The sequence below is a fragment of the Mercenaria mercenaria genome, chromosome 1, assembly GCF_021730395.1.
Source record: "Mercenaria mercenaria strain notata chromosome 1, MADL_Memer_1, whole genome shotgun sequence".
In the NCBI taxonomy this organism is placed as follows: domain Eukaryota; kingdom Metazoa; phylum Mollusca; class Bivalvia; order Venerida; family Veneridae; genus Mercenaria; species Mercenaria mercenaria.
In genome coordinates this window covers 119,275,239-119,286,369 of record NC_069361.1, presented here as the reverse complement: position 1 = coordinate 119,286,369, position 11,131 = coordinate 119,275,239, and the positions used below count along the sequence as shown (strand labels likewise).

The 11,131-nt window shown below is 36.4% G+C and overlaps 1 long non-coding RNA gene across 1 annotated transcript; it reads left to right on the top strand.

Moving 5' to 3' along the window:
- The first annotated feature begins 6,364 nt into the window (after positions 1-6,364).
- LOC123545265 (uncharacterized) lies at positions 6,365-8,878 on the top strand. The gene is made up of 5 exons (XR_008366822.1): positions 6,365-6,414; positions 6,631-6,687; positions 6,991-7,035; positions 8,358-8,399; positions 8,835-8,878. It is a non-coding gene; the product is annotated as an uncharacterized LOC123545265 (long non-coding RNA).
- The last annotated feature ends 2,253 nt before the right edge of the window (positions 8,879-11,131 follow it).

The following is an 11,131-nucleotide window of genomic DNA, read 5'->3' as shown; positions in this document are numbered from 1 at the left end:
ACTCATAAGTAACCAATAATTTTTTTTTGAAGCTTTATTTACAAGATGTTACCAAAAGTAAGCAAATTACAAGAATATTATTTATAAAGTTCAACATAGTGTTGAAAGCAGACTTAAAATACAGAATACTCCTCATAATTTATTACGTTCTGGAGATTTTGTTTTGGACTATAACAGTAAAAAACAGGCGTGACATAAATAGATATGTAATGTCATCAACTTCAATGAAATTTTATAGTAACATTAATAAATCATTATATGACAAAAAAACTGTTATTGTTTTAATAGTATGTAAAGAGCTGAATTGATTCTATTGTGTTGTATGTGCTGAATATTTTACTGTTATCTTATTCTGATTAAGGAATGTGGCATACCGTTTGTTCATTCAGCCTTGTTACTTTCCCCTTCAAACCGCCTCGATCGCCCTTTCTACTCCTTGCCATTTAATCTATCTTTATTTGGCATAAATTTATATGTACTTGTTAGTTTTTTGAAGCAACCAGTCTATACTTTTCCATTACAGCTTTTTTTGGTTGTGGACCTACTTTGCAAGGCTGAATTTTTAGTGCTCTGTGCTTCCAAGAAATTTACCTAGTACCTTTTATGATTGCCCTTCGAATTTTTTATCCAGTCAGATGGCGCTGTTACCAATTCTCTCAATTCATTATATCAGTCAACAAGAGCTGTCCGTAAGACAGCACGCTCCACTATTTGGCAATTTGACATTAAATTGAATCTTATGTCTCAATAAGAGACCTCTACTTTAAAAGGAAGATACACCAATATTTTATTGATAAGCCATTACATGAATACTGTACAACAAATGTGTTCACGGAATGGGACAGAAAACTAATTAACTTACGGTTGTCCATTCCCTAAGGGGCATAAATCTGTCAAGAACACAAACTATAGTTATTGGGATTGTTACACCTTGACCCCTGTATAAGCCCCTGTATATATATTGTTTGTATGCTGTGTGAAGTTACAGTAAGATAAAAGCAATAGTTACAAAGAAAATGACAGAAAAACAAAGGTTGGCAAAGAACTTGAACCAAGAAAACTTACATAGACGCCCGGGCGAGTGAAATAGCCCACCTATTCTCCAGATAATGGAGCTAAAAATGAATGCATTAAACCGTTTTTAGCTCACGGTGAGGTATTGTGATCACGCTCTGTTCTTGGTCCGTCCATCATCAGCAATTGTGTTTAAAGTTATCTCTTCTAAAACCACTGAATGGATTTCGATAAAACTTGGCGTGAATGTTCCTTGGATGGTCTTCTACTAAAGCTATTCAAATGGATCCGCTTGGTTGCAGATAGAATATGGTGTGGATGATAACGAGGAACAACTATTTTAATTTTGAATAAAATCCATTCAGAAATAACACAGAGTGAAAGTGCATCACAACTTAAACCTGAAATTCTTATAAAGTGTCATCTGTCAACCTCCCCATCAACTTTCATGATGCTAAGCCAAAGTTCTGAGTTATCATGCAAAACCATTTAACTGTTCTGGATGAATGACCTTGACCTTCTACCTACTGATCTAATAATCAATACTGATCTTCTGCTGTTCAGGACCAACCTTCCTTCCAACTTTCATGATCCTAGGCCCATGCATTCCAGAGTTATCCTCCGGAAACCATATTACTGGTCTGGGTCACTTATACCATGACCTTTGACCTACGGATCTCAAAATCAATAGGGGCCATCTTTGCTGGTTTTGACCAACCTCACTATCAAATTTCAATCTAGGCCCTAGCTTTCAAGAGTTACCTTCAGGAAACGGATCAATTTGTCTACATACCGACCGTTAACTGCCAAACAATATACCCCTCCTTCTGTGTGTGTGTGTGGGGGGGGGGGGGGGGAGCATAAATATCGCTAGTTTCAATCCAGTATCTGTATTAGTTGATGTAGAAACTTTCATGAAATACATAATGAACTCAAGGTCTAAAAATGGGCAAAATTAGATGAAACTGCGTGTCAGAGTTCTACAGAGGATATTACAAGTGTCTTTTCACACTGAATTTCTTAACGATTTAAATAATTTATCAATTTAATTCATCAAGTTTAATAAATTCATTGTGCGAAGTAATATTCTTTTTATCACGCGTTACATTTTCCTTTCGAAACATCAGTAATTCTACTTTCTTTTACTTTATTTAGTTATAAATTTACAACAAGTCTATTAAACCCGGAAAGTTTCCTATACCAAAAACGAAGCCGACATCAGATCTTTACTACACCAGTGTATTATCATTTTTATGGAACGGTTTTATTACACACCCGTGGCCTAGTTTTAAATCCTACATGACCCTGATTCAAACTGGACCTTGAGATAATCAAGATAAACATTCTGACCAAGTTTCTTGAAGATACAGTCATAAATGTGGCCTCTACAGTGTTAAGCTTTTCCTGGGATTTGACCTGGTGACCTAGTTTTTGACCCCAGATGACCCAATATCAAACTCGCCCAAGATTTTATTGAGGGTAACATTCTGACTAAATTTCATTAAGATTGCGACAAAATTGTGACCTCTGGAGTGTTAACAAGCTTTTCCATCGATTTGACCTGGTGAACTAGTTTTTAAACCCAGATGACCCAATATCAAACTTGTCCCAGATTTTATTGAGGGTAACATTCTGACCAAGTTTCATTAAGATTGGGCCAAAATTGTGACCTCTAGAGTGTTAGCAAGCTTTTCCTTCGATTTGACCTGGTGACCTAGTTTTTGACCCCAGATGACCCAATATCAAACTCCTCCAAGATTTTATTGAGAGTAACTTTCTGACCAAGTTGCATTAGGATTGGATCAAAGTTGTGACCTCTAGTGTGTTAACAGTCAAAACTTTGACCCCAAGTTGTGACCTTGACTTCCTCGACAAAGTGAGGAATAGTGACACTGAAGTGTTACTAAGACCAGGATTCCAAGGTGTGTCCTAGACTTCCTCGTTGAGGATAATAAAAAATATTGAAATTTCCATAACTATTAAAATTGATGGAAATGAGCTTGCAGGAGAAAGGGTCAATTTGATAAAGAAATCAATGACAAAAAAGATAAACAAACTGGTAAACAAGAGCTGTCACAAATGGTGATAAATGCCCATGCAGCACCTTGACCTTTGACCTGGTGCCCCAAAGTCAGCAGGGGTGGTGTCTATCAACATGTGAAGTTTGAAGGTCCTGGGTGAAGTGGTTCGCATGTAAAGTGCCTTCATGCAAAAAGTTAACGTTGATGTGACTTTGACCTGGTGACCCCAAAGTCAGTAGGGTTGGTGTACTCGTGAAGTACTATCAGCATGTAAAGTTTGAAGGTCCTGGGTGAAGTGGTTCGCAAGTGCCTTCATGCAAAAAGTTAACGTTGGCCCCTGTGACCTTGACCTTTGACCCCAAAGTCAGTAGGGTTGGTGTTCTCAGTAAGTACTATCAGCTTGTGAAGTTTGAAGGTCCTGGGTGCATTGGTTCACGAGTAAAGTGCCTTCATGCAAAAAGTTAACGTTGGCCCCTGTGACCTTGACCTTTGACCTGGTGACCCCAAAGTCAGTAGGGGTGTTGTACTCAATAAGTACTATCAGCATGTGAAGGTTGAAGGTCCTGGATGCAGTGGGTCGCGAGTAAAGTGCCTTCATGCAAAAAGTTAACGTTGTGACGAACTAACTAATGAACGGACGGACAGTTGAAAACTAATATGCGTCCCTTCGGGGGCATAAAAAACTAGATGCCCACGGGCAACATGGCGAGCCCGTCAGCTGCCAAAAAGACTGGGAGTTGCACACGACACTCTGTCGCATTGAGGCAAACATTTATGCCATATAAAAAAAAAATTGCAAAAAGTTACAATATAAGTTATTTGTAGTTACAACAAACGGAAGTAAATCTTTATAAAAAAAAATAAAAAAAAGATTGTAAGTCCACACAAAAGGGAAGTAATTCTAGGTTCTTGCGCATGACACTCCGTCTCATGATTGTGAACAATTGTGCCAGGTTACATCAAAATCCCTCTATGCGTGAAAAAGAAATGCTCCGGACAAAGTCATTCTTGTATCTGACCTTTGACCTCTAAATGTGACCTTGACCTTAGACCTAAGGACCTGGTTCTTGTGCATGACACTCTGTCTCATGACGGTGAACATTTATGCCAAGTTACATCAAAATCCCTCCATGCATGAAGAAGAAATGCTCCGGACAAAGTTGTCATTCTTATATACTTTGACCTCTAAGTGTGACCTTGACCTTAGACCTAGGGAACCGATTCTTGTGCCTGACACTCCGTCTCATGATGGTGAACAATTGTGCCAAGTTACATCAAAATCCCTCCATGCATGAAGAAGCAATGCTCCGGACAAAGTCGTTACTGAATTTGACCTTTGACCTCTAAGTGTGACCTTGACCTTTGAGATAGGAACCTGGGGTTTGCGCATGACACTCCGTCTCACTGAGGTTAACATTCATGCCAAATAATAAAAAAAAGATTGCTCCATGCATGTCAAAGTTATGGTCCGGACAAACAAATCCGGACGGACGCACGCACATACACCAAACAGCCATTTGGACAATTATGTCTTCGCTTCCGCAAGCGGGCTCGACAAAAATGAAGGCAGACAATGAGGAATAGGCGGACACTTATGTTGCAACTGTACTTATCTTAGCTCCCTTCAATGTATTAGTTATGTTTAAAGCTACTTATTTTACAATTAGGGCATAACATGCTGTTGTTTCTTTTTTATTTTTAACATTTTTTTACCTACATGTATTTTGTGAAATACACTTATTGCTTGCTAGGATAAATTTGTCTTAAGTGGATCACCTATACTCGTTTTATGAACAGAATACTATTAATGAATGAATTATAGTGCAACACTGATTTTCAATGTGTCCCCAGTAAACCTATAAATAACTCAATTTTGAGTTCACAATTTTAGAAATATCTACAGGTGAGCTAAAAATGTACGAGTGTAAACATTATAATGAAAGTTAACATAAATACGAAACTGATTCAAATACATTTAAATTAGGTGTATATACAATTATACCAAAATGTTTTTGAAATACTTATAAATATTGCTTGAAGATTGCCATAGCCACTGAACATTTTAAACATCTACTCAGAGTTTTATTTTTCCCCTGACTATTCTAAAAGTCCATTTTTCATTGACCATTATCAAGATTTCCCAGATAATTCAGACCTTGGAAAAAAAACATTCCTACCCGCCTACGAAATGCCCCCTCGATGCATTCAGTAATTGCACAAGAAACAAAAGTTATCTCCTCACTGTAAACAAAATTTCTACTGTTCTACTGTTCTGGTTCAATGTAATCTTGACCTTTGACCTTAAAATCAACAGTGGTCATCTGCGGGTCATGATCAACCTCCCTATTAAGTTTCATGATCCTAGGCCCAAGCGTTCTCAAGTTATTGTTCGGAAAGGGTTTAACTGTTCTGGGTAAATGTGACCTTGCCCTTCGGCCTACTGACCTCAAAATCTAATGGGGTCATCTACTGGTCAAGACCAATCTCCCTATCAAGTTTCTAGGCCAAAGCGTTTTCAAGTAATCGTCTGCAAAACGGTTAAACTGTTCCAGGTCACTGTACCTTTGACTTACTGACCTCAAAATCAATAGGGGTCATCTGCTGGTTATGATTAATCTCTCTATCAACTTTCATGATCCTTGACCCAAGCGTTTTTGAGTTACTGTCCGGAAAATGTTCAACTGTTCCTGGCCAATTTGACTTTGAACTTTGACCCAATGACCTCAAAATCAAAAGGGGTCATCTGCTCGTCAAGACCAATCTCCCTATCAATTTTCCTGATCCTAGGCCCAAGCATTCTAAAAATATCCTAGAACAGTGACTGTTCTGGGTTACTGTGACCTTGATCTTTAACCTACTGACCTCAAAATCAATAGGGATCATTTGCTGGTCATGATCAACCTCCCTATCAACTTTTATGGTCCTAGGCTTTGACCTTTGACATACTGATTTTAAAACCAATATGGGTCATCTGCTGGTGATTACCAGTCTTCCCATCATATTTCATAATCCTAGGCCCAAGCGTTCTTGAGTTATCATCCGGAAATGGATTGGTCTGCATACCGACCAACCTACCGACATGTGCAAAACAATACACCACCCCTACTTCAAAGGGGGGCATAATAAAGAGCTTGATTTCCTCCTTTGTCTAACTGGAAATCAAATGGTCTTGTTAGAATTCACTTTAAACAATTACGGCAATGCAATATAATGGACAGCTTTTGTGCTATACTAAATAGGTATATCTCGTGCATTTTCAAGTTTTACTATTGTTTCTGATAAGACAGAAGCATTAGGTATAACACACTTTTCAATTACTACAATATTTCATTTCAGTGGTAATTCAGCAAGATGGACGAGGATTTCTCAGATATACTTGGTAAGTGTTTTTTTTTTCTGTTTCAGGAAATATCATCAGCTTTCAAAAACAATTGTCATTCTATGTGGATTTCCTTTAAGCAATTACTGAAAATTTGAATTTTGAGTTCCCAAATGATTATTAAGTTTTAAGATAGTTTTGCTAATTTTACATGTATCTAGATAAGAAGAACCAGTATTGATTTTAGGACCGATGTCAATTATCTTTCTTTTACAGACTATTACATGGAACTAGATGAGCTAGATGAAGAACAGGACCACAACATTTTTACAGGTATCCTTTATAATAGCAATCAGCAGAGTAATTAATTGCTTCCTTTCCCATAATTAAGCAATTATGTTAACCAAGATTTAAAGTTACACACTGTCACTACATCTAAAATATTAATGTCAATAAATGAAATAAAAACTACAATAGGTTCACAAACAGATTAAGGTCATCCTCCTCATTTAACACTGTGTTTAAATACACTTTGTTATTGATGCTTGTTCATAATACCTTTTAATACAGAACTAGATAAATTCCATACATTGACATAGACATACTGTAGAGATTTTCTTTCCCTCTTCTTTACAGATGATCAAGAAGCAACCACAAGTGTGTCAAGGGAAGAACAGAAAGGTAATGTAAACTATATATATTATTCAGAGATGCTTCTGCTAGAATGACATGACTACGTGTAGTGACGTCAAAGTTTTTGTTGCAACCAAGAAAGAGCACTGCTGTGTTTTACCTACTGTTTCAGATTAAATATTAGAATCAAAATAATTAATAGTAAAACCGTGTTTTAACACTATACACTCGGGCACAAACAAGTCTTACAAATAATTTCCTTCGGGCTGCCAGATTATGAAATTATAACGCCCGACGTATCATTGCCAATTGTTCATAAATATTGTTAAAACACTTTTTGAACAAGGCAGTCTGAAAGACAGCTAAATCCCACGCCACTGCTATGGATAGTGAAAGGGTAAACCTTTGACCTTATTTTGAACAAGGCAGTCTGAAAGATAGTGAAAGGATAAGCCTTTGACCTTAAACTGTGACCTTGACCTTGAACTGACATGGCTGACTCAATGACTCTGCACAATGTCTTCATGAGGTGATCATTTGACCCAAGTTTCATGAAAATCCTTTAAGGGGATTTAGGAGATACAGAGCTCAAACTTTTGACCTTTGATTTGACATGGCTGACTCATGACCTAGTTTTTGACCCCATCTGATTGACCCCAAGAATCAGTCAAAAATATGGCCTCTAAAGTGCTAACTCACTTTTTCTTCGATTTGACCCGGTGACCTAGTTTTTGACCCCACAAGACCCAGATTCAAACCTGACCTAAAGATCATCAAGATTAACATTCTAAGTTTCATGAAAATAAAGTCATAAATGTGGCCTCTAGAGTGTTAACAAGCTTTTCCTTTGATTTGACCAAGTTACCTAGTTTTTGACCCCACCTTACCCAGATTTGATCTTGACCTAAAGATCATCAAGATTAACATTCTGACCAAGTTTTATTAAGATATGGTCATAAATGTGACCTCTAGAATGTTAACTAGCTTTTCCTTTCATTTGACCTGATGACCTAGTTTTTGACCCCAGATGACCCAATATCCAATTCGTCCAAGATTTTATTGAGGGTAACATTCTGACCAAGTTTCATTAACATTGCGCCAAAATTGTGACCTCTAGAGTGTTAACAGTCAAATTGTTGACGCCGACGGACGACAGACACAGGGCGATCACAAAAGCTCACCTTGAGCACTTCGTGCTCAGGTAAGCTAAAAATTATTTCTTAATTACTACAGAAACAATTAACTGCTTTAACCTTATCAACATATGGGATCTTAATCATACATTAATTAAAACAGTAATTGTTGCACACTTTTTCTGAACAACAAAAGAATTAAAAATTGATGACAATTTCAAAATTTTCTCATTGCAGAGCAGAACTCAGAAACACCAGAAATGTCAGAAGAGGAGACTGGTAACGATTGTATTTCATGATTTTCTTACATTCTAAAACTGCTTTTAACTTTTAATCAACAGCAACAGTTTCAATTTTGTTTTAAACATGCTATTAAGTAAAACATTATCAAATTTGAATGCATAATTCCAGATATATACATGGTGATGAATATCATGTCGACGTTACGTCAACATCATACTGTTGTGATGATTAGTCATATTAGAATATTTTTTTACCTTATTTAATAAATTCAGTATGAAAAGGCACTCCTGTAATATTCTCAAATTTGACAAGACAGGACTGTCACAGAATTGTTGCTTTGCAGCCCATTTGTTTAGTTTACTTATATATTCTTATTTTGTTTTTGCGTAACTAAAGTCTTTAAATTGATATATATATATATATATATATATATATTATATATATATATATATATATATATATATATTACAGATTATGAAAGTGACAGCAATGAAAATCAAGATGTTCTATCAAAAGGTAAAAAATATATTATTTGTACTACATATAACCGCTGGAGCGTATAGTGTTAAACACGGCTGTTCCTTTGTTTGTTCGTTTTGTCCTCATGTGTTGGCTTTGTGTGTGTGTGTGTGTTCCTTTGTTTGTTCGTTTTGTCCTAATGTGTTGTGTGTGTGTGTGTGTGTGTGTGTGTGTGTGTGTGTGGTGCACGCGTCTGCGTGCTGTGGGTTTCGTTTTGAGGAGGCTGCGTTTTTGGTGCGTGGCATTCCCTGTTTGATATTTGTCTTTGTTTTTTTTTGCTATAAATTATTTCGATTATAAACAGCCCTTAATCTACAACCGTAGAAAAAATATTGCAGCGCTCTGTCTTGGTCGCAACAAAAACATCAGTTTTAAAGCACATTTACATGACATCATTCTGGCGTAAGCATGCTTTACAGAGACCTGCATATAAGAATTTCAAATAATTTAAGATATCAACATAGATTAATACCTTGCCAACAGTTGGGGATGCAATACCTCTAAAAACAACACACTTACTCATTTGCATTATCAACTCTAGCAAAACGAGGAAGACCTGTTGGGTGGCGTAAAGAGAGGAATGAAGATGAAAGCTACATCCCTAGGAAAAGAGGTATATCTATAAATATCTGTATGTCCACATTATTATGAAGTACATTTGTGCCAATAATATTAAAATCCCTTCATGGATGGCTTATAGAGTTATAGACCGGACAGGAAAAAAAGCCCTGTTGACCTTTTACCTCCAATTGTGACATTGGCCTTTAAGCTAAGGGTCCGGGGTTTGCGCATGACATGCCGTGTCGTCTTGGGGAACATTTGTCCAAAGTAATATTAAAATCCTTTCATGGATGAGTTATGGACCAGACACGAAATTGTTTTTCAAGCAGTAGGGGACTAATAATATTTTCACCAAAGACAAAACAAGATTTTCCAAGTTCAAACAGGGCCATAATTCCTGCAAAAACACGAGTTATGGCATTCGCTGTGCAGAGTCAGCTTTTAACTGTGAACATCTAAGTTTTAAAGCAATAGGTTTGACTGTTAAAGAGAAAAGCTGACCTAAACACAAAACCTGTCGCACTCTGTTTTGCTCTAGGCCTAAAAAAAACAATTTGGCCCTAAATACATATTTCAACTCACTTTAATATACTTGCAGCAAAAAGAAGTTACTTAAGTGTGGAAGACGTGTCCACTTACATGTGCTGCATCAAACTGTGTGCATTGTCACTGTCCCTACTTGTTGTGGAGAAGGCAAGGAAAACATTCCACTCACTTAGAATTACAGAAAGGTCACAGTACATCCTTGACTGGATACGAGATCATTCAAGGTATTAATAAAACTAGATGCCCACGGGCAACATGTCGAGCCCGTCAGCTGTCAAATGGACTGGGAATTGCACACGACACTCTGTCTCATTGAGGCAAACATTTATGCCAAATAAAAAAAGATTGCAAAAAGTTACAATATAAGTTATATAACAACAATTTTAATATTTTGCGTTTTCATTAATTTCGGACTTTATTGAAAACCTATATATCTGTATTCTTGGTTGTTTGTAACAAGTTTACAATAAACATGGCAATTTCATGACATTGATTTATTATACATTCCACTTGGAGGATTGTGCTCATAAAACCAGCATGTAGTGCTGTAATTATTTGAACATTAGTAATTTAGTATTCCAACCAGATTTATTAAAATAAATGATCTCTGTTGAAAAAAAAAAACATAAACCTATTCATTTTTACAAGCATTTCCATGTAAAAACAACAAATACATTCATCATCACAAAAGAAACTGCTATACATATTCAAAATAAGTAACAAAATGGATTCATTTGATTGTTTTTGGAAGGGTGAAGATAATACAGTATAACACAATGCAAACACATTGTACATACAAAAACTAGCAGATGAAATGTATGTCTTCTTAAATAAAGTACATAATTATAGGTTTTTAACTTTGTATGTGGATATATACACGAGTTATGCAGCGGTAATATTGCGCGACTTTAGGAGCACAATATTATCTGCGAAAGAATGAGTCAAGCGATTCTTTCCATAACAACTTTAAGAAAGCGTGCCGCATAAGATATGGAAAATTATTGCACGATCGCTGTCCATTGAACTCAATGGAAAATAATTTTAGGTATGCAAAAACAGTACTTTATGTAAGAAGACATAAGACTTGTTTCTATTGATTAGTGCCTGTTCTCATATTTCTTTACACATTTTTCATGTACACC